The following is a 25,417-nucleotide window of genomic DNA, read 5'->3' as shown; positions in this document are numbered from 1 at the left end:
TTTGGTCTGTACTGTATATATAACCAGGAACTTACCACTGACATCTTGTCTGATTTCAGCCTTTTTCTTTTTCATCTTGTCAAAATTGGCCACGGTTACTGCAGAGTTTGCCACATTGATCACTGTGCCCCTGAAAATAAAATAGGTCACATATATGTATACATACAGTTGAGATCAGAAGTTTACATACACTATATAAAAAGACACATATGCGTGTTTTCTCAGTATCTGACATGAAATCAGGATAAACCTTTCCAGTTTTAGGTCAATTGTGATTACCATAATTTTTAATATTTGCCAAATGCCAGAATAATGAGAGAGAGAATGTTTTAAGACATTTGTATTACTTACTGCAAAGTCAAAAGTTTACATACACTAAGATTACTATTCCATTAAACAATTCTCGACTGCCCATATGATAATGTCATGTGTTTGGAAGGTTCTTTGGCAACATCTGAGTTAATTAGAGACACACCTGTGGATGTATTTTAATGCACACCTGAAACACACTGCTTCTTTGTGTAGCATCATGGCTAAAGAAATCAGCCAAGATATCAGGAAGACAATTGTGGACTTTCACAATTCTGGCTCATCCTTGGGCTCATCCTTGGGTACAATTTCAAGATACCCGAAGGTGCCTCATTAATCTGTACAAACAATTATACGCAAGTACAAACAAGATGGGAATGTCCCGCCTTCATACCGCTCAGGAAGGAGATGGGTTCTGTGTCCCAGAGATGAACGTGCTTCGGTCCGACATGCGCATATCAACCCAAGGACAAAAGCAAAAGACCTTGTGAAGATGATGGCGGAAGCTGGTAAGATTGTGTCAATAACCACAGTGAAACGAGTACTATGTCAACATGAGCTGAAAGGCCACTCTGCCAGGAAGAAGCCATTACTCCAAAAGAAACATAAAAAAGACAGATTAATGTTTGAAAATGCGCACAGAATCAAAGACCTTAATTTTTGGAGACATGTCCTGTGGTCTGATGCAACTAAAATTTAACTTTTTGGGCATAATGACCATCGTTACGCTAGGAGGAAAAAGGGAGAAGCTTGGAAGCCTAAGAACACCATCCCAACTGTGAAACATGGGGGTGACAGCATCATATTGTGGGGTTGTTTTGCTGCAGGAGGGAATGGTGCACTTCACAAAATAGATGGCATCATGAGAAAAGAAGATAATGAAGCAACATCTCAAGACATCTGCGAGGAAGTTAAAGCTTGGGCGGAAATGGGTCTTCCAAATGGACAATGACCCGAAGCATACTACCAAAATAGTAGCAAAGTGGTTTAAGGATAACAAAGTCAATGTTTTGGAGTGGCCATCACAAAGCCCTGATCTCAATCGTATTGAAAAATTATGGGCAAAGCTGAAAAGGCAGGTGCGAGCAATGCGATCTACAAACCTGGATCAGTTACACCAGTTTTGTCAGAAGGAATGGGCCCAAATTCTGACCAACTATTGTGAGGAGCTTGTTAAAGAATATCGCAAACGTTTGACCCAAGTCAATCCTTCACTGTGCCCCTGTTAACTATAATTAGCCACTTTTCCCCACCCAATAAATATATAAACTAATTAGCCACTGTACTCAACACCCCCATCCCCCACTGTGCACCTACCACTCCTCCAAATCATTATAATTACATGTACCCCTCCCCCAATATATTAACTAGTCCTCTCTCTCACCCAACACCCTCAATGCATTATAATTTCCTCTCACCCCCACCCACCCTTAATTTATACTGTATTTACCTCTCTCCCACCACTTACCCTTAAAGGGAACCTATCACCGTTTTTTTTGCTCATAAACCATGCCCATCACCTTTAAGAACATGTGATTAGAGTTTTGACAACCCCTTTATATCATCAGAGATGCCCCTGCATATCTCTGAAAATGTGTTTTATACATGTCCTGCCTCTCCAGATTGCGATCAGCGCCACCCCGGTCCCTTCAAACGCCGCCTCTTCTCTCTGGATGTAAGTGGATGACATCTCTACATCATCCACACAGTGCCCTAAGTCTGACACCTACGCAGTGGAGTCAGAGAGCTGCTTTGGCGCGCCTCACTATGCTCTATTGAATAGCCAGATCTCTGGTGACTTTGCCCTGTTGGTCTGATTCTACTTTGCAGGAACGAGACTTCAGGCACTGTGTGAATGATATAACCTAAAATTAGACACATCAACCCAAGAATATGTAATTAAAATTATTAGATTTATTAGGTAATAAGAATAAAATGCAAAATATAACAAATATAACAAATAGGGGAAAAGGGAATAAAAGACTGAATCAGAGACCACGGAGGGGTGTGCATGTATGGCCGCATCCGTAATGGACTAGTATATATGATTAATAGCAGTGTGTATAAATATATCACATTTAAGATTTGGGGTGATCATATGACAATTTAATTAAATATGAGTATATAAGTAAAGTGTACAGTGCTATAAATAAGTACATTAATTAATTAATATTAGCCACAACCAAATATCAAAGAAACATAATGATAATGCAGCTATTTATCATTTAATAGTATTTTGGGAGCAGCCAAAATCACAATAAATAAATAAATACATGAATAAATAGCATATGGAAGCCTGTGTAAACGTATACTAACCCCAGAGGTATCATGTCTCACATCCGACGCGCGTTTCACTGTTGCTTTGTCAAGGATATCCTTGATCCTTGTCAAGGATATCCTTGACAAAGCAACAGCGAAACGCGCGTCGGATGTGAGACACGATACCTCTGGGGTTAGTATACGTTTACACAGGCTTCCATATGCTATTTATTCATGTATTTATTTATTGTGATTTTGGCTGCTCCCAAAATACTATTAAATGATTAATAGCTGCATTATCATTATGTTTCTTTGATATTTGGTTGTGGCTAATATTAATTAATTAATTAACTTATTTATAGCACTGTGCACTTTACTTATATACTCATATTTAATTAAATTGTAATATGATCACCCCAAATCTTAAATGTGATATATCTATACACACTGTTATTAATCATATATGCTAGTCCATTACGGATGCGGCCATACATGCACACCCCTCCGTGTTCTCTGATTCAGTCTTTTATTCCCTTTTCCCCTATTTGTTATATTTGTTATATTTTGCATTTTATTCTTATTACCTAATAAATCTAATAATTTTAATTACATATTCTTGGGTTGATGTGTCTAATTTTAGGTTATATATTTCTGATTGACACACAAACAGTTGGTACTATTGCTTGAATAGCTAATCTACTGTGTGAATGATGTAGAGACGTCATAAACTTACATCCAAAGAGGTGGTGTTTGAAGGGATTGGGGCGGTGCTGAGCGTGATCTGGATTCGCGTTCGACCAGACCGTGCAATTTGCATGCAGCGCAGTATATGTATGAAACACAATTTTGGAGGTACAGTATGTAGTGGCAGCTCTGAGTATATAAAAGGGCTGTAGAAACCCCATTCACATGATCTTAAATGTGATGGTGAGGGTTTGTAAGTGAAAAAACAGGTGACAGGCTACCTTTAATTCATTATGATCTCCTCTCTCACCCCACCACCCTTAATTCATTATACTTTCCTATCTCCCACCCTCTATTCATTATAATGTCCTGTCTACCAATATTTCATAAATTTTATTGGAAAAAAAAGTTTTCATACTTACCTCTCCATACAACCTCCTGCGCCTTCACGTCTATTTGCTGCTGGTCCATGCAAATAGACGTGCATATGTGTTTCCCTGCATCAGTGCTCAGCAGCCTCTGTTTTTGTTTTATTTATTTGTTTTAAAATATTTTAAAAAAAATTGTCTTATGGGTGTATATACTTACCCCTTTTTTGTGACAGAGTATATATGTGTCACCCCAGGCCTGGATGCCACAAATATTAAAGGCTGTGTCTGAGAGCATTAGGGAGGTTCCCTGGTCAGGGACCATTAGCATGCAGCACCTTCTGTCCCAGGCCAGTAGGGGGAGCAGGCTGCCCCTATAAAAGCTGGAACTGGGGCAGGGTTAGAGAGACCAGAACCCACTTCTGAAGTGACCAGAAGGGTTCCTTAGAGGAAGGGACAGGTCAGCAGCAGCTGAGGAGTCAGTGAGGCAGAGGAGGAACTGCAGGCCAGGGACAGAGGCGATGAGAGCCGGTCCTGGCTGAGAGAAGTACACAACCGGACATTGGGGTCCGAGGCTGTCAGGGTTGCTAGCCCAGCAGCAGAGAACCAACCCGCGAGGGATTTCAGGTCCCTTGGCCTAAGAAGCCTGGAGGCTCCGCCACACAGAGGGACCAGTACAGCAAGGAGAAGCAAAAGGTACCCAAGGCCCGAGTCGCAAGCCATACAGGCAAAGTACACAGCCAGCTCAGGGACGTGGGCTATTACACCACGAAAAGGGGGATAGTCAACAAGAGCATAGAGAGAGAACGGTAGGCCTACACACTCACCCTGACCAATGGGGCTCGCCCGAATGCTCTCAGATACCCAGGCCCACTCCTAACCGGTACTCCTGTTGGGTCAGTAATAACATCTGCAATAAAGACCCTGGACTGTTTGAAGCAGACTCTGAACTCTTACTATTGCGGCCTTCACTATCACCCCCAGCATTCACCTACACTGCCCTGAGGCTACACTCTTCCCGTGGGGAGTTGTCCTACCCCTGTGCTGCACACCAACACCAGCCTCAGTGGTCTGCCTCGCAGCGGCGGTTATCTCTGACCGCAATCCACGGGTGGCGTAGTCAGACATTCTCAAAACACTGATAAATAGACTGCCACAACTTTGGTCTGACCACCCTGAGCCACGGGATCGGGTTGCCACTACTACCAACGAGAGAACCAACGAGAGGGAAGGCCGTGTTGGACTTAATATTGACTAATAGGCCTGATAGAATAACTGAGGTACAGATAGGGGGGCACCTAGGTAATAGCGACCATAATATTATCGACTTCAAAATGCCCTTCAGTAGGGTTATCAATAAGGGAACAACAAAAACATTAAACTTTAGGAGGGCGAAGTTTGATCAGCTGAAAGCCTTCAACTTATTGACTGGGACAAAGTTCTTAATCAAGGAAATACGAATAATAAATGGGAAACCTTCAAAAGAATTCTGAATACTCAGTGCGAGAGATATATACCGTATGTGAATAAAAGGGCCAGAAATAAGAGGAAACCAATATGGTTGAACAAGAACGTAAAAGGGGCGTTAAATAGCAAAAAAGAGGCATTCAAGAGATTAAAACAGGAAAACAGTAAGGAGGCACTAATGTGTTACAAGGAAAAAACGAGAACCTGTAAAAAACAAATAAAAATAGCGAAGTAGGAAACAGAGAGACGTATTGCTAGGGAAAGTAGATCAAATCCCAAACTGTTCTTTACGTATATAAATAGTAAAAGGATTAAATCGGATAATATTGGACCGATAAAAAGTGAGGAAGGCAAAATCATAGAGAAAGATGAGGATAAAGCTAATCTATTAAATAATTTTTTTCCGACAACTTTCACAAAGGAAATAGAACTAACAGGAGAAATGAGAAGTGACAAGCTTAATCCTCCACTAAGTATGACTAATCTAACCCAAGCTGGGGTACAGAAACGCCTCAGTAACATTAAAATAAACAAATCACCAGGACCTGATGGCATATACCCACGGGTACTAAGGGAACTAAGTAATGTGATAGACAGACCGTTATATCTTATATTTAAGGACTCTGTTGAGACTGGGTCTGTGCCACTTGATTGGCGACAGGCGAATGTAGTGCCAATATTCAAAAAGGGAGCGAAAAGTGACGCCGGAAACTATCGGCCGGTGAGTCTGACGTCCGTTGTGGGCAAAATTTTTGAAAGCTTCATTAAAGAGGCAATTACGGAGCATCTTGATGCTAATAATCTTTTAATCCCGAACCAACATGGATTCATGAGGAATCGCTCCTGCCAAACAAACCTGATTGACTTCTACGAGGAGGTTAGCTCTCGAGTAGATCAGGGGGAACCAGTGGATGTCGTGTATCTCGACTTCTCAAAAGCGTTCGATAGCGTGCCACATAATAGGTTGCTATACAAAATGAGAATGATGGGGCTGGGGAAAATGTCTGCAAGTGGGTAGCTAACTGGCTAAAGGATAGAAGGCAGAGGGTGGTTATAAATGGAATATACTCAGATTGGGTAAGCGTCACTAGTGGGGTACCACAGGGGTCTGTACTAGGCCCAATGTTATTTAATATCTTTATTAACGACATAGTCAACGGGATAAATAGTAAAATATCAATATTTGCAGATGACACAAAGTTATGTAAAACAATTAATACAAAAGAGGACAGTGCAGACCTACAGAGGGATTTGGATAAGCTGGGTAGGTGGAGCATTAAATGGCAAATGAGGTTTAACGAGGAGAAATGTAAGGTCATACATATGGGAAGGAAAAATGGAAGTCACCAGTACTCACTGAATGGGAAATCATTGGGGAATTCAGAGATGGAGAAGGACTTGGGCATCTTGATTGATAGCAAACTAAATTGGAGTGCCCAAAGTCAGGCCGCTGCTGTAAGGGCAAACAGGGTAATGGGATGTATCAGAAGAGGTATAGCTGCAAAGGATGAGAACATTGTTCTTCCACTGTACAAAGCACTGGTCAGACCACACTTGGAATACTGTGCTCAGTTATGGGCCCCAATATATAGAAAGGATATAAATGAGCTTGAAAAGGTACAAAGGAGGGCAACAAAATTAATAAAGGGAATGGAGGGACTACAATACCCAGAGAGGTTGGCAAAACTAGAACTATACAGCCTGGAAAAGAGAAGGTTGAGGGGGGACATAATAAATGTGTACAAATATGTTAGGGGACAGTATAGAGATCTTGCCCGGGATTTGTTCAAAAGGAGGGATATTACGGTAACAAGAGGGCATTCACTAAGACTGGAAGAGAAAAGGTTTCAGCACCAGCATAGGAAGGGGTTCTTTACGGTAAGAGCAGTGAGAATATGGAATTCACTGAGTGAGGAGACGGTAAAGTCGGATTCACTACACCAGTTCAAGCGGGGACTGGATGCATTTCTAGATACCAGGCAGATTTCAGCATATACTTAAAAATAAAATAAAATAGTAGGTTGATACAGGGATTTATTCTGACTGCTGGTTTCAGAGTCGGAAGGGAATTTTTCCTCAGGTGAAGATTGGCCAAATCATTTGGGGTTTTTGCCCTCCTCTGGATCAACTTTAGCAATTACAGAACTAACAGGTCGAACTTGATGGACGCAAGTCTTTATTCGGCTTTACAAACTATGTTACTATGTTACCTCCAGCATCGTACAGAAGCCCGGTTCCGGGTACCCCACGGCCCAGGGGGCGAGCCATATACACCCATAAGATTTTTTTTTAAAAATATTTTAAAACAAATAAATAAAACAAAAACAGAGGCTGCTGAGCACTGATGCAGGGAAACACATATGCATGTCTATATACAATCAGCTGTTATAAATACATGTCTAAGTAAGTAGCCAGAATTAAAGCCTCTGGTTTTTTTGTTTAATTTTTGAATTTATTTGTTTTAAAATATCTAAATAAAATGTGTCTTATGGGTGTATATACTCCGTGGGTTTTTCTTCCCCCTTTATTGTGACTTATACAATGGGAGTTTTGCCCTGAATTTGTACTGTACTGTGGCCATTATATGTCACTGTAAAATGTGTGCTCTGTACTATTGGCTCTATATGTCACTGTAGGTGTGCCCAGTACCACATGGCATAGTGTAGCCAGTACTATTGGCACTGAATGGCACGGTTGCCAACGTGTGTTACCTGACAGTTGCTTTTTACTGGCTATGAGATTATAAACAAGTGGCTGTATATACAGACATGGCGATGTCAGACTGGCATCTTGGAGGTCCACCCTCACAGTGACACCGTGTTACTGAACACATGAGGTAAATATTTGAATACTGCACAAATATGATTAGTCAACAACACTGAGATTTTCCCGCACAGTGCACCCCCCAATACCGCCGCCTGCCAGTGGAGCTTGGGCCTGTCCCCCCCGGAGACCTGCTCTCCACCAATAGAAAGCGCGCCTCTCTCCTGAGGAGCAGCACAGGGCGGGAAGCGCAGTTAACGGACCAGACCAGTGACCAGTACTCTCTCCCAGTCTGCAGGCGGTGAGTAGCCTGGGCCCACAGTGGGCTGTAGCCATATGTAGCTGCTCCGCCATGCTACAGTTAATCTACCCTCTTTATAGTAAGACAATGAAGCTAAACGTCCCTGATTATCTTGAGATTGATTGTGTGGTGAGCAGGCGATGTGCGGGTTTCTACTGGAGTGTCCTGTGGGAAGAACTGACCTAAAATGGCTACACACATTGTGTCACCTGGATTTAACGCAGTACGATAAAATATAGCAGAATCTCCTATTAGGAGCTTCACTGTCTGATTCCTATATGTCAGATCCATCTGTTGTCTCTATGATCTGTCTATACATAGCATCTATAAAGTGGCTGCATGGATTGCGAGGAGCCGCCATGAGCTAGATCTAATGGGCAGGCTCTGGTGTGATCTCCCATTAGGATCTTCAGTGCTCTTCCTAGCTGATACAGAGATCTGTTGCCTCTCACCTTTATGATCTATATACAGGCTATATAAAATGGCTGCATGGATTGGGAGGAGCAGCAGTGAACTAGATCTAATGCAGCAGGTTAGCCTATAGCATGATCTCCCATTAGGATCTTCAATGGTCTTCAATTTATACCCGATACAGATATCTGTTGTCTCTCACCTCTATGAGCTATCTAGAGCATACATGTCAGTCTCTGTCCCGTGAGCTAAATCTGGCCCGCGACACCAGAATAGCCACCCCTATGTGGGGCCCATTATTCTGTATGGAGGACTATGTGGGGCCCATTATACTGTATGGAGGACTATGTGGGGCCCATTATACTGTATGGAGGACTATGTGGGGCCATTATTCTATATGGAGGACTATGGGGGGCCCATTATACTGTATGGAGGACTATGTGGGGCCCATTATACTGTATGGAGGACTATGTGGGGCCCATTATTCTGTATTGAGGACTATGTGGGGCCCATTATACTGTATGGAGGACTATGTGGGGTCATTATACTGTATGGAGGACTATGTGGGGCCATTATACTGTATGGAGGACTATGTGGGGCCCATCATACTGTATGAAGGACTATGTGGTGCCATTATAGTGTATGGAGGACTATGTGGGGTCATTATACTCTATGGAGGACTATGTGGGGCCATTATACTGTATGGTGGACTATGTGGGGCCCATTATACTGTATGGAGGACTATGTGGGGCCATTATACTCTATGGAGGACTATGTGGAACCCATTATGCTGTATGGAGGACTATGTGGGGCCCATTATACTGTATGGAGGACTATGTGGGGCCCATTATTCTGTATGGAGGACTGTGGGCCATTATTCTGTATGGAGGACTATGTGCGCACGTTCAGGATTTGAATGCAGAAATTTCTGCAGCATTCCTGCATCTCTTGGCAGGAAAAGCATGCGTTTTGACTAGTTTTTGATGCGTTTTTTAATGCGTTTTTTGGATGTGTTTTTGGACATCAATGAATGCTTTTTGGCACTAAATAAAGATATTTGAAAAAAGAAACGTGGAATATTACTTCAACTCTTAGACTGAGGGTGAGTATACTGGTTAATTTAAATGATTAAAGAATGTGTCTGTTGTATTTTAAATAAAGTGTTTACTCTGTGTCTGTGTGCTTATTTAACGTCTTACTTTAATTAACTTTTAGTAATGAAAAGGTCTGATTGACAACTTGTCATTGCCAAACAAAAGGGCTGGGTGTCAGCTAAACCCATATATCCAATCTCATTAGCATTCCATTCATGTAGTTTCTGGGGCAGCTGAGAGCTGCTATTTTTAGCCTAGGAAGGTGCCATTAGGCAAAAATGTTCCCTGGCTATTAATAACAGCTCACAACTGTTTCGTTAACTGCTACGTCCCCCCAATCAGCACCCAGCAGCGCTTTGGACGCAGCGTATTTTTGCTGCATCCAAAACGCTGTGTTCTAATGCTACACTTTTGTTGTCCATACATGCGGATACACCGCATCTAATGTCATTTCAATCTGTCAAAATCTGCAGCAGAGACTGTTGTGTCCGCTATAGAAATTGACATGCTGCAGGTGAGTTTGGGTACGTGCCCACGATCAGGAGCCGCTGCAGGTTTGAAGCTGCGTGTTTGCACAGGGTTGAACCCGCAGTGTCCAGATGTTACAGCATAGTGGATGGGATTTCTAGAAATCCCTTGCCCACTATGCATGAATCTGAGGCTTCAGATCATCCGCGGACACTGACATGCGGCACGTCTTTTAGGACCGCAGCATGTCAAATCCTCTTGCGGAGTCGCTAGTCTCCGCAACAGAAATTTGACCACTACACTGTGTGCAGAATTATTAGGCAAATGAGTATTTTGATCACATGATACTTTTTATACATGTTGCCCTACTCCAAGCTTCATAGGCTTGAGAGCCAACTACCAATTAAGTAATTCTGGTGATGTGCATCTCTGTAACGAGGAGGGGTGTTGACTAATGACATCAACACCCTATATAAGGTGTTCTTAATTATTAGGCAACTTTCTTTCCTTTGGCAAAATGGGTCAGAAGAGAGATTTGACGGGCTCTGAAAAGTCCAAAATTGTGAGATGTCTTGCAGAGGGATGCAGCAGTCTTGAAATTTCCAAACTTTTGAAGCGTGATCACTGAACAATCAAGAGTTTCATGGCAAATAGCCAACAGGGTCGCAAGAAGAGTGTTGGCCAAAAAAGGCGCAAAATAATTGCCCATGAATTGAGGAAAATCAAGCGTGAAGCTGCCAATATGCCATTCGCCACCACTTTTGCCATATTTCAGAGCTGCAACATTACTGGAGTATCAAGAAGCACAAGGTGTGCAATACTCAGGGACATGGCCAAGGTAAGGAAGGCTGAAAAACGACCACCTTTGAACAAGAAACATAAGATAAAACGTCAAGAATGGGCCAAGAAATATCTTAAGACTGATTTTTCAAAGGTTTTATGGACTGATGAAATGAGAGTGACTCTTGATGGGCCAGATGGATGGGCCAGAGGCTGGATCAGTAAAGGGCAGAGAGCTCCAGTCCGACTCAGATGCCAGCAAGGTGGAGGTGGGGTACTGGTATGGGCTGGTATCATCAAAGATGAACTTGTGGGACCTTTTCGTGTTGAGGATGGAGTGAAGCACAACTCCCAGACCTACTGCCAGTTTCTGGAAGACAACTTCATCAAGCAGTGGTACAGAAAGAAGTCGGTATCGTTCAAGAAAAACATGATTTTCATGCAGGACAATGCTCCATCACATGCATCCAACTACTCCACAGTGTAACTGGCCAGTAAAGGTCTAAAAGAAGAAAAAATAATGACATGGCCCCCTTGTTCACCTGATCTAAATCCCATAGAGAACCTGTGGTCCATCATAAAATGTGAGATCTACAGGGAGCGAAAACAGTAAACCTCTCAGAACAGTGTCTGGGAGGCTGTGGTGGCTGCTGCACGCAATATTGATCGAAATGTTGCATGTCAGAAATGTTTATTTCTAAATTTTGTGCACTGATATTGGTTTACCTGGTGAAAATAAACAAGTGAGATGGGATTATATTTGGTTTTTATTAAGTTCCCTAATAATTCTGAACAGTAATAGTTACCTGCACAAACAGATATCCTCCTAAGATAGCCAAATCTAAAAAAACCCCACTCCAACTTCCAAAAATATTAAGCTTGGATATTTATGAGTCTTTTGGGTTGATTGAGAACATAGTGGTTGATCAATAATAAAAATAATCCTCTAAAATACAACTTGCCTAATAATTCGGCACACAGTGTAGAATATATTAAATGCGGTAAATCCACATGGTTAAGTGAACACATGTGGATTTACCTGCACTCAATAGATCGCTGCGTTTTGGACACAGCAAAAATATGTTCCGAATCGTGGGCACATAGCCTAAAAAATTAAAAAATAAATGGCGTGGGCTCTCGCGTCCTTTTTATAACCAGCAGAGGGAAAGCCGACCACTGGGAACTGATATTAGTAGCCGGGGAAGGGGCCATTAGCCAAAAATGTTCCCTGGCTATTAATAACAGCCCACAGCTGTTTGCTTAGGCTTTACTGGCTAGCTTACAGGGGGACCCCAGAAAAAAATTGACATAAAGTTTCCCCTATAAAATCTAACCAGAAAAGTCTAAACAGACAGCTGCAGGCTGATATTAATAGCCAGGGTAGGGGCCATGGATACTAGCCTCCTCCGCGGCTAATAATATCACCCCTCAGCAGTCCCAGAAATGGCGCATCCATAAGATGCTCCAAATCTTGCGCTTAGCCTTTGCTCTTCCCACTGCTGTGTAGCGGTGGCGAGTGGGGCAATGGGGTTGGGGTTAATGTCAGCCTTGTCTTGGCGGCTGACATGAAGCCCAGATTAGTCATGGAGAGGCGTCTATAAGATGTCCCCATTACTAACCCCTTAGTAAAGTTTTCTATGCTTTTTCAATAAAGACATGGCCAGAATACAGCTTTTTATTGAAATAAAATGACACATGGTTTTAATAATTTTTTTATTGTGCTCACAATCCCGACGCCCTCGTCTCCTGAAAAAAAAACAAAAAAAACAACCATATGCCTCACCTTTCTGCCGTCATGATGTAATCCAGATTGTCCCATGGCAATCCGGGTCACTTCTACAGCAGTCACACAAGCAATCACTGATGTGACTGCTGTAATCACTCCTGTCAGCGTACATGGCTGTTCTGCAGGCTGAGGTCAGGTGAGTTCATCAGCTGAAGATCAGCTGATCAGCCCCAGTGACCACATACTGCATCAGTGGTATGTGAGAACATTCTTGAGAAAGTTCCCACGCAACACCGATGTCGTAAAATGAGGTCCCAGAGCTCTCAGCTGATGAACTCGCGTGACCTCAGCCGTCACTGCAGTGATTTACACTGCCGGAAGCGAGTGCGCTCCCGTCAGTTTACTGCCGGCCCCTGGGATGACCGCGTCGCCGAGGGACATCAGGAGGACGGCGGGACACCGGGGGACAGGTGAGGTTAAAAGTTGTTTTTTATTTTAATATTGAATTTTACTTTTTTTTTTAACACCATGCACAGCCCCGGCTCGGCTAAGGAGACTACTTCTCCCCTCAGCTGCGCCGCTCTCACTGTTATCGAGAGTGACGGTCGGATGATGGAAGAAGTAGCCTTCTTCCCCGGCCCGAGTACCATTCTTTGAGCGTTTTTGCGCTGCAGAAACGCTACAAAGAATGGACATGCTGTGTATTTTAACGCAGTGACAATCCTGAGCGGAAAATTCCGCATCATGTGCACAGAACATCAGGATTGTCATTGCGTTAGCTGGCAGACGGATTACCTAGCGTTTTTGGTGGATTTCCGTGTGGAAAAAACGCATCAAAAACGCTCAGTGTGCACTTAACCCTCCGTCAGGGGCAATATGTTTCATAACGAGTTTAGGGGCATTGCGCCTGTCAGGCACAGGCTATAAAATTGGCTATATTTTCCTTTTTTTTAAATTTCAATGCTCTAAAAGTGATCAGTTACCTTAATAGGAATGTAATAAATGAGAATACACATAATCAGGTGGAAAAAAAAATGTTTACTAACCAGAAAAGTAATATGTTTCAAAGTGCACACATTTTGCTACTTGCAAAAAAAACCCGCCAGTTTTCTTCAAAAACTATTAGTAAACCTAAAATTTAGATAAGCAAAATAAATTATAAGGTTGCTGAAATAGTACTGTATTCAAAATCAGTCACTATCAGATGTTAGCGGTTCACCTGTAAAAGTACACTTGCAGAGCAATGAGCATGATTTGCAGATCATTTCTGCATGAGACAGGCAAATAGCATTTTTGCAACTTTTACATGGATAATTTGAGAGTCTCCTGAGTCCTGTTTCTACAGTGCAGGTGTTGCATCTCTGTCTTTTGGGTGGTGGGGGAGCTGGTGATTCTTTGCGTTCATGTTCTGTGCGAAATTTTCTCAGCCGCATTTGCATGCTAGAGGGTATTCCAATTGTTTTCACACTTCTTCTGCGAAGCTCTGCAATGAGCAGTTCATGAGCCAATGTTTTTAGATAGAGTCTTCTACGCTGTGATCCCAGCTGGTTTCCTATGTAAATAACTTGAGAATTTATTCCTGCTACATTTAGCATAGTGAAAAAAATTACCATTGGCCAGCGCCTGACATTTCTGCACACGCTGAAAGTAGCACACATCTGATCTGCAGTGTCTACACCACCCTTGGTTTCGTTGTAAAACGTTATCATTTCCGGATTATTTTGTGCTTCAGACCGAGGATCGATCGCATCATCATCATGAAGCGAGGATACAAGAATAACATTTTTGTTCTTGAGTGGGACAAAGGACACTAAAACTTTGCCTTCACTAAATCCAAGCATACTGTGGTATTGTTCTCTCCCTTTCACATTGATAAACTGTGGCTACAATTGTGTTTTATTTTTTCGCTCAGTACCCACATATGATATTTTTTTGGATTTCAAAAAATCAATCAAACCCACATCAGTAAACCAGTTATCTGCCGTTATATTTCTCCCCGAACCATACAAAGGCTCAGCCATTCGCTTTACCACTTCACTTGGTGTGTTGCTTACACAATATGGACCTGCTGGCTGTTTCCCCGCATAAACTTCCATATTGTAGGTATAAGTAATCCTGGAGTCAGCAAGGGAAAAATTTTTTAGCCCATATTTGTTTGGTTTAGATGGGATATATTGCTGAAAGCCACATCTACCACGAAATCCCAGGAGCATTTCATCAATAGTGACATTTTGACCTAGACAATAGCTTTTTTGACAGGTTTGCACAAATTTTTCAAATATCTCACGAATCGCAGCAAGCCGGTCATATTTTTTCGCTCAGTTCTGGTACTTCTGTCGTCAAAACGAAGACACCGCATTATAAGTTTGAATCTCTTTATATTCATTACCAAGGAAAATTTCTCAATGCCGTCCCCATCTCTACCCCAGAGCTCCTCCAAACTCTGTCGGTTTGCCTTATAGGCGCCTGCAAGATATAGAAAACCAATAAACGCCCTCAGTTCAATTACATCAATAGGGTTGACATCTCGCTTTCTAATGAAACTATCCCTTATGGTGTCCATGTACTGATTTGTATATGTCACAATTGTGATCAGAATGTCATCAGTGAACAAACAGTTCGAGCAATCCATTTCATTTTTAGCATTCCTTGCAGTTTCTATGACACCAGGAAGGTGGCTCAAAATGTTATGCGAGCGTGTGCGAGAATGTTTAGGGGGTGGCTTTTTTATCAATTTTGTTGTTTTATCTTTGCCCAAATAATATGTTTCTATGTCTTGAGCATCCTCCTCACTCTCGCCATCTTGATCTGTATCAGACACATCTGGACATTCTTCAACATCATCTTCTGAATCAATGTCACTTTCTTCCCCTAAATCTTCTAGCTGTAAGGGGTCTGTCTCATCATCATCAAGCAGTATATTTTGCACTTGCTCAACATGAAGGGCATTTGACAAGTCAAATATTCTCCTCGCCATTTCAGAAGAAAAGCTGAAGCAAGAGAGAGAATATGTGTTAGGGCACAATATGCCAGAGAAGCACACTCTTATTTCTAACAAAACCTTCTATGACAAATCCACAAATTTAGCACTAGCTATTCATAAAACAAGCTAAAATAAACAATTGGGATGAATAAGAACAGCAAATACTAACCGTCAAAGGTGTGACACATTCAGGGGCAATGAGCCTGAGAAGCCAAAACACTGATATCTGATCTCCTGAAGCTCTGCAGCACAAGAGGCTTCTCAGGTTTCACACAGCCTTTAAAGTTAGGAAGGTACTGGGAGGAGGGTGTTTCCCAGACAAACCACTGAAAATAGAGAAATGAAACTAAGTGAGCTGCGCCTGTCAGATCAGTTGCCCCTGACAGAGGGTTAAACTCAAGTGGCTGCATAGATTGGGAGGAGCAGCCGTGAACTAGATCTAATACAGTAATCTCCCATCATCACTCTCTGCTTCCTATCTGATACAGATATACAGTAAGTTGTAATGTCTCTATGATCTATTCAGGATATACTGTATAAAGTAGTTGCATGTATTGGGAAGAGCAGCCATGAACTAGATCTAATGGTCAGGATCTGGTTTGATCTCCCATTAGGATCTTCACTCTCTGCTTCCTATCTGATACAGACATCTGTTGTTTCTCACCTCTATTTATACAGGCTATATAAAATGGCTGCATGGATTGGGATGGGAGGAGCAGAAGTGAACTAGCTCTAATTCAGTAATACAGGATCTGGTGTGATCTCCCATTAGGCTCTCCACTCTGTTCCTTATCTGATACAGACATGTGTATTCTACTTGTATTGTCTCTATACTCCATCTATAGACAGGATATGTAGTGATCAGTGAGTTGTGTAAAAATGACATGTGGCTCTTATGCATTTTTTGCCACATGGCATTAGTCGTGCATTGTATTCATCTGTTATTTCTCCTAGAAATTAGTAAATAAACTGGATTGCCACTTCCATTCTTATAAGAATACCCGAGGAACAATACAATGCAGAGTTCTCTGAAAAAGATGGGAAGTAGAAATATTTAGGCTGGGTGCCCACGTAGCGTTTTTCAAGCGTTTATGCTGCTTGTGAAACGCTAGGTAATCCGCACCCCATGGTCCCCAAGGGGATTCCGCATGTTCTATACACATGCTGCAGATTTTTCCGCAGCGTTTATGCTGCGTACAAAAATCCGTAGCATGTCATTTAATTTTGCGGAAGCGCAGCGGAACTCCCGCCATTGACTTGCATTGAAACGCATAGAAACCCCGACTGTACATTTGTACAAGCGGCTTCTATGCGTTTCTATGTGCGGATGGTACCCAGTTCTGGAGGAGAGGAGACTCTCCTCCAGACCTGGGTACCATTGTACCTGTAAAAAAAGAATAAAATAACAAATAAAGTTATATTCACCTGTCCGGCGGCTTCTCTCTGAATGCCGGCATCGCTTGAGGACCTGCGGTGACGTCACAGTCATGTGACCGCAGGCCCTTCACCGCTCTGTCTCGCGACATGCCGGCAGCCGGGAACCAGACAGGAACGAGCGCTGCAGCACACACCGGGGCCTCGGGGGTGAGTATAGCTTTATTTGTTTTAATTTTTACGGTTCACACTGTATAAATCCATGCCGTTTGCATGGATTTATACAGTGTGACCTAGTTGTCAAGCACTTTCCAAGTGATGCTATCGCCTGGAAAGCGCTTGTCAATCTGCATGCGGAAACGCATGCAAATCCGCACGTGGATCCGCATGTATTCTGCAGGAAAAACGCATGCACAATCTGCATGCGTTTTTTCTGCCAGGGAGATGCAGAAATGCTGCAGAAATTTTCTGCTTCATTTCTGCATCGTGGGCACATAGCCTTACAGACAGGTAATCTTTTTTCTTGATTCTTCTTCAGAAATTGCCATCATAAGTCAACTAGGCTATAACACATTTATTTTTTCTTTAAAGAAGCACTCCTCCCATCAAAGTTTTGATCCTCTTAATATATTGCATTCATCATATTATATGGCACTTTGTACTTACAATTGCTCTTTTTGTCTTTCTATCCAGCTAATTCTCATTTCTCTGCTCTATGTAGAAAAGGGAAGTCTCTTTTCCCTGCATTTATCATTTCTCTCTTCAACTCCTGACCCAGCTGCTCCCTCCTCCCCTGCCAGGGACTCTCAGCAGTGACTTATGACTCATGCAGGCAAAATTTGATCTCCTGTTTCTACATAGAGCTTAGAAGGATTCAGCTAGTCAGTTTTTAATCACGTGATGTCATAGGCCTAATGGAAAAGAGAAGAATGAGTGGGTAGATGGGTAAAATCAGCAATTGTAAGTACACAGTGCTATATAATATGATGATTGCAATATATTAAGAGGATATACATTTTGATGGGAGTGTTTCTTTAACAGATCCATGTGTCTGATTTGAGAAAAAGTCACTACAGTCCTATTGTGGTCCATTTCTGATTATAGGACTTGGCCATTCAAATCTATAAGAGTTAGAAAAAACTTTTATGCGCACAGACGATTTCGCTCAAAATGAAGCCTTCTTTTCATTCATCTGTATGCCTGATTTTTTTGCCTCTGGTTTGGCAGTGAGATTATGGCGGGAAACTGATGCTATATGTTTCTATATGATTGTCCCCAGTCATCTTTAGAGCATTTTTTGTTGTGGCACTGGTCTTCTATCTGGATCAAAAAACATTGTATGCAACAGTTTTAGTTGTAACTATGAATTCCAGATCAGTGCACAAATTTGTATCAGTTATATCAAGCTCAGGCATAAAACCAATGGCTGGGCACAACTGATGTATGGCAACCTATAGGAGGACTTGACGCCTCTCCTGACTTGTTTTATTTGGTAAATATTTGTACTCCTTTTGAAATAACAATTCTGGTGAATATTTTTATATGTCTCTTCATTGTGCATTCCACTTTTATTCCTCTTAGAAATATATGAATACATTGACCTTGTGTGGGACTTTGCCACACAGGGTAGATGCTAGCCATAATATATAGCTGGCATCTGCCTCTAACAGCATTGATCGGCATAGAAAGTAGAAAAAAAAGTTGTTAAAAATTTGAATTGCCTGGGTAGATACTCCAGCCACTCCGGGCGTTTCAGGTCAAAACATACTATAAAAGATGCTGGGCTTCTCCCTGCCAGCTGCCCTCAAGTGATAGGTCTCTGCTTTATTGCCCAAAATCTGTCAATCCAGGGTAGCGGATGCGGAGAACCTGGCATCTTTTAGGGTATATGGTATTGAGTATTTCATTGCAGAAATTTCTGCAATGTTTCTGCATCTCTTCGGAGGAAAATGCAGCCTCAAAAACATTGAGTTTTTGTTGCGATTTTTCTGCATTTTGACGCTTTTTTTGCCTGCATTTTTGCCTGTGTTTTTTTTAGTGCATTCAATGGGTGAAAAATGCAGGCGAAGATGCGCAGAGAATTGACATGCTGCAGATTATTTTCTGCACCAAATCTGCAAGTCAAAAATACTCAAAGTGTGCATGAGACTTCAGGTTTCTCTCTCACTTTGCTGGAATCAGGTTTTACTTCAGGTTTTGTCACAAATCCGCGCAGAAAAAAACGTGACAAAAACGCACCAAATCTGCAACGTGTGCACACAACCTTAGGCTGCGTTTTTTCCTTGCGGAAATGGGCCAAAATTGCTAAGTAATCCATGTGCCAGCTAATGTAATGACAGTCCTGAAGTGCTGTGCACATGATCAGGAACTTTCCTGTCAGGATTGTTATTGCGTTTAAATATGCAGCATGTCCATTCTTTGTGCGTTTAGGCAGCGTTTTTCAAACATTGACTTCAATTGAGTCAGTCAAATCTGCAGCAAAAACACAGGTATAAAAATATTTGTGGATTTGCTGTGGATGTTTGCTGCATATTTGACTGACTCAGTTCAAGTCAATGAGTCAAAGACGCACAAAGAATTGCCTGTGGGAGACTACTCCTCCCATCATCCAATGGCCGCTCCTGCTGACAATAGCGGGAGCAGGTGCGACTGAGGGGAGAAGTAGTCTCCTCAGCCGGCATCTGTGCGGAGTGTAAAAAAAAGTTGAAATAAGTCGATATTAAAATAAAAATACCTTATATTCACCTGTCTGCCATACCCTGAGTGTCCCACCGCGATCTTATCAAGGCAGTGTATAGCGCTGAGCTTCCAGGATGGAGGTCACTTGAGTTCATCAGCTGAAGATCAGCTGAGAGCTCCGGTGACCTAATTTAAGGCACTGGTGCTGTGTGAGAATTTTCCCACACAACACTGATGCATTAAGTGAGGTTACCAGAGCTCTCAACTGATCTTCAGCTGATAAACTCCAGTGACCTCAGTCCCAGCAACTAATCACTATACACTGACAAGAGTGATTACACTCCTGTCAGTGTATACAATGCTATACTCAACAACAGTCACTCCAGTGATTGCTAGTGTGTCTGCTGTAGAAGTGACCCAGATAGTCGTGGGACACTGGATTATGTCATCACGGTGGACATGTTAGGGATATGGTTGTTTTTTATTTTTGGTTTCTTACAGGAGACAAGGGCATCGGGGATTAGACGTTAGGTGAGTATACAATGTTTTTTATTTTTAAATAAATGATTAAAACCGTGTGGAATTTTATTTAAAATAAAAGACTTTATTCTGGCCGTGTCTTTATTTAAAAAACTTTACTACGGGGATAGTAGTGGGGGCGTCTTAAAGACGCCCTCCATTACTAACCAGGGCTTCATGTCAGCTGCCAATACAAGGCTGACATGAACGCCAACCCTATTACCCTAGTTGCCACCGCACCAGGGCAAGTGGAAAGACCGGAGGCTAAGTGCCAGATTTGGCGCATCTTATGGATGCTCCAGTTCTGAGGCAGCTGAGAGCTGATATTATTAGCCTCGGAAGGGACCAGGATCCTTGGTACCTTCTTAGGCTATTAATATCAGCCCACAGCTGTCTGCCTAGCCTTTACTGGTTAGATTTTATAGAGGGACCCTACGTCAATTTTTTTCTGGGGTCCCCCTGTAATCTAGCCAGTAAAGACTAAGCAAACAGCTGTGGGCTGTTATTAATAGCCAGAGAACATTTTTTAGCTAATGGCTCTTTCCCCAGCTAGTAATATCAGCCCGCAGTGGTTGGCTTTCCCTCTGCTGGCTATGAAAATGAGACGGGAGTCCACGCCATTTTTTCTAATTTTAGGCTATGTGCCCACGATCCAGACGTAGAAGCGCTTTGGACGCGGCATATTTTTGTTGCGTCCAAAACGCAGCGTTCTATTGAACGCAGGAAAATCGGCATCTTTTTACTGAACCATGTGGATTTACCGCATTCAATACATTCTAGTGGTCAAGTTTCTGTTACAGAGACTAGTGACTCCGCAAGTAGATTTGACATGCTGAGGTCCTAAAAGACGCGCCGCATGTCAGTGTCTGCGGGTGATCCACAGCCTCAGATGCATGCATACTGGACATGGGATTTCTAGGAAGACCAACCACTATGCTGTAACATCTGACCGCTGCAGGTTTGACGTTGCATAAATATGCAGCGTCAAACCCTCAGCATTTTCTGCCACATACTCAAACTCACCGGTAGCATGTCAATTTCTGTAGCGGAGATGCCAATCTCTGCTGCAGATTTTGACCAATTGAAATGTCATTACATGCAGCGGATCCGCATGTACTGACAAAACAAGTGCGGCATTAGAACACAGCGTTTTGGACCCAGCAAAAATACGCTGCGTCCAAAGCGCTGCTGGTTGCTGATTGTGGGGACGTAGTGGCTAACCAAACAGCTGTGAGCTGTTAATAGCCAGGAAATGTGTTGGCCTAATGGCCCTTTCCTAGGCTAAAAAGAGCAGCTCTTAGCTGCCCCAGAAGTTAAATGAATGGGAATTAGTGCTAATGGGATTAATGTTGATGGGAGTAGGTGTCACTGACACCAAGCCCTTTGTTTAGTGATGAAGAGGTGTCAACCAGACACCCTCATTACTAAACAAACCTGTAAGTAAAGAGTTAAATAAACACACACACAGAGTAAAGCACTTTATTTGAAATACAACAGACAAATTCTTTAATCATTTCAATTAACCAATATACTCACCCCAGGTCCCAACGGTTATCCAAGGGTTAAAGCGATGTCCCACGTTTCTTTTTTCAAATATCTTTATTTAGCTCCAAAAAGTATTCATTGCTGGACATAAACGCATCAAAAAAATCTTTTAAAAAATGCACCAAAATCGCGGCAAAACATGTGTTTTTGCCGCAGCGTTTTCTTTCTTGCCAAGAGATGCAGAAACCTTGCAGAAATTTCTGCAATCAAATCCTGAACGTGTGCACATAGCCTGAAAGTATGTTTTTTTCCTGAAACACTGCAGCGTTTCAGAGACAAACATGCCTTGCTGAGGTCATGGTGCCAGTGTCTGATATATACTGCCCATGTATTGGGCAACATGTATCAGGTGTCAGGTTCACTTTAAGGCTATGTGCCCACGATGCAGAAATGCTCTGGATTTTTCCTGAGCGTTTATGCATCTCCCTGGCAGAATAAACGCATGCGGATTGTACATGCGTTTTTCCTGCCAGGAACAAGTGGATGTGAAGTGTTCTTCACATGCATTTCCGCATGCGGGTTGACAAGCGCTTTCCAAGCGATTTTAGCATCACTTGGAAAGTGCTTGACAACTTGGTCACACTATATAAATCCATGCAAACGGCATGGATTTATATAGTGTGACCGTAAAGAATGTTTAAAAATAAAAAAATAAATCTATACTTACCTTCCGATGGCCCCCGGTGTTTTGCTTCCCTCCGTTCTCCCTTGCCGGCAGATCGCGGTACACTGAAGGACCTGCCGACGTCAGCATCGCGTGACCCGTCACATGACTATGACGTCAGCGCAATTCCTCCATTCCATCGCGAGCTGCCGGCAAGCGAAGACAAGGACACCGGGGGCCATCAGAAGGTAAATATAATATTTATTTTTTATTTTATTCTTTTTTTTACAGGTTCTATGGTACCTGGGTCCAGAGGAGAGTCTCCTGTCCTTCACACCCGGGTACCATCCGCACATTGGAATGCATGGAATGCGCATCTACATATACCGTGATGCGGAATCCATGCGTGCCAATGCAAGTCAATGGCGGCGAAAATGCAGCACTTCCGCAAAATAATTGGTAGTGCTGCGTTTTTTCCGCAATGATAATCCTCAGTGGAAATTTCTGCAGCATGTGCACAGCACATGCGGATTATCATTGGGGAACATGGCAGGCCTTCTACCATGCGTTTTTTAAGCATTTCTGCAGCGTTTTTGCCGCTGCGGAAACGCTTAAAAAACACATTGTGGGCACACAGCCTAAGTGCTCTTCAGGGACCTTTAATAATTCTGGAAATCAGTGGTGTTATAAGAAACACAAAACTCGCTGGAATTGAGAGCGGACACCATGTCGCATTTGGAGAGCCCCTGATGTGCCTAAACAGTGGAAACCCCGCACAAGTGACCCCATTTTGGAAACTAGACCCCTGAAGGAACTTATTTAGATGTGTGGTGAGCACTTTTAACCCCCAAGTGTTTCACAAAAGTTTATAACGTAGAGCCGTGAAAAAAAAATCACTTTTTTTCTACAAAAATGATCTTTTAGCCGCAATTTTTTTATTTTCACGAGGGTAACAGGAGAAATTGGACCCCGAAAGTTGTTCTCCTGAGTACTCTGATACCCCATATGTGGGAGAAAAGTACTGGGTGCACATCAGGGCTAGAAAGGGAAGGAGTGATGTTTTGGAATGCAGACTTTGATGGAATGGTCAGTGGGCATCATGTCGCGTTTGTAGAGCATATAAATCTATGCAACCGACATGGATTTATAGTGTGACCAAATTCCGATTCTGCAAATGCAGCATCAATAGTAAAAAAAAAGAATAAAAATAGTGAAAAATAAAAAAAACATTATATTCACCTTCCGATGGCCCCCGGTCTCCTTCTCTGGTGACTTCGGCGGCTCGCGGTGGTGTAAAAGGACCTTCCATGACATGATTTAGTCATGTGACAGGTTACTCGACCGCTGACATCAGCGGTCGCGTGACCTGTCACATGACTAAATGACGTCATGGAAGGTCCTTTTACCACCGCGAGCACCCAAAGACACCGGAGAAGGAGACCGGGGGCCATCAGAAGGTGAGTATATGTTTATTTTTAATTTTAATTCTTTTTTAACAACGGGTACTATGGTACCCGGGCCTGGAGGAGAGTATCCTCTTCTTGCGATTCCACAAAATTAATGGACGTGCTGCGGATTTTTCCGCAATGATAATCCGCAGCGGAAATCTCCGCAGCATGTGCACAGCACATGCGGATTATCATTGGGGATCATTGCAGACCTATTAACAAGTGTTTTTTTCCACGGTGGAAATTACGCTGCAGAAACGCTTAAAAAACGCTTAAAAACCGCATAGTGGGCATGCAGCCTAACAGGAGAAAGTGGATCTCAAAATCTGTTGTGCAATTTCTCCTGAGTAAGCTGATATCCCATGTGTGGGAGAAAACTACTGTTTGGGTGCACATCAGGTAAGGAGTGATGTTTTGGAATGCAGACTTTGATGGAATGGTCAGTGGACGTCATGTTGCGTTTGCAGAGCCCCTGATTTGCCTAAAAAGTGGAAATGCCCAACAAGTGCCCCCTTTTTGGAAAATAGACTCTCCCAATGAATTTATCCAGATGTGTGATGAGCAACGTGAACCTCAGGGTGTTTCACAGAAAATTATAACGTTGACTTGTGAAAATAAAAAAAAAAATCTAATTTTTTACACAAAAATGTTATTTTAGCCATAATAAAATTATTTTCACAAGGGTAAAAGGAGAAAGTGGACTTCAAAATCTGTTGTGCAATTCCTCTTGAGTACACTGATACCCCATGTGTGGGAGAAAACTACTGTTTGGGTGCACGTCAGGGCTCGGAAGGGAAGGAGTGACGTTTTGGAATGCAAACTTTGATGGAATGGTCTTTGGGCGTCATGTCGCGTTTGCAGAGCCCCTGATGTGCCTAAACAGTGAAATTGCCCAACAAGCACCCCCTTTTTGGAACTGATCTACTGATTCCTGATATGTGAATTTTATAATGTAGTGTTATATGTCAGTTGTGTAGCATTCGTCAGGTTGTCATACGTCAGTTGTGTAAGTCAGAACTGAATTTAGTAGTCCATGGATGTGTAGTACAGTCTGAAGCATTCTTTCAGGCCAGGTTTGTCGGGGCAGGTGTCACATTGATAAATGGTGTCCTAGCGTATTCCCCTTCTGTAACACACTCGGCACCTCTTTTGTGACTTACCTTTTTTCCGCTTTAAGGGATCTCCCCCGGGAAATGCTGGTCTTGTACGATTCGAGGTCCTTCAGTTCCGGAAGTACTGGGGCCCACTCCTCCATCACTGCCAAATATCAGGCTGATCACTACCTACTGGAACTGAAGGTACGACGTAGAAGTCTGGCCTGCACATTGTGATAGAAGGAAAGTGTTGTGCATTGCCATCTATACGATGTGCACCCAGGCCTTTCTCAAGGCACTGTACTGCTGGAGGACTTGATCAGAAAGATCAATACCCCCCATGTACTTGTTGTACCCCAAATACACAGTCTGGTTTGACGACCTGTGTAGAGGAACCTCGTACTTACCTCTAATATCCTGTATTCTCAGTTGTAATTCATTAAACAAAGGAATCTGGGCCGACTTCCACTTATATCCTATCAGACACCTAGCAGCAGTTGTCATATGTAGCAGGAGTTGTTGCTTTTTTCTACCCAACCGA

This window comes from Phyllobates terribilis, unplaced genomic scaffold (genome assembly GCF_046119375.1).
Source record: "Phyllobates terribilis strain yellow unplaced genomic scaffold, ASM4611937v1 Scaffold_1__5_contigs__length_1240528914, whole genome shotgun sequence".
Lineage (NCBI taxonomy): Eukaryota > Metazoa > Chordata > Amphibia > Anura > Dendrobatidae > Phyllobates > Phyllobates terribilis.
The sequence above is the reverse complement of the archived record's forward strand: the minus strand, read 5'-3'. Positions refer to the sequence as shown.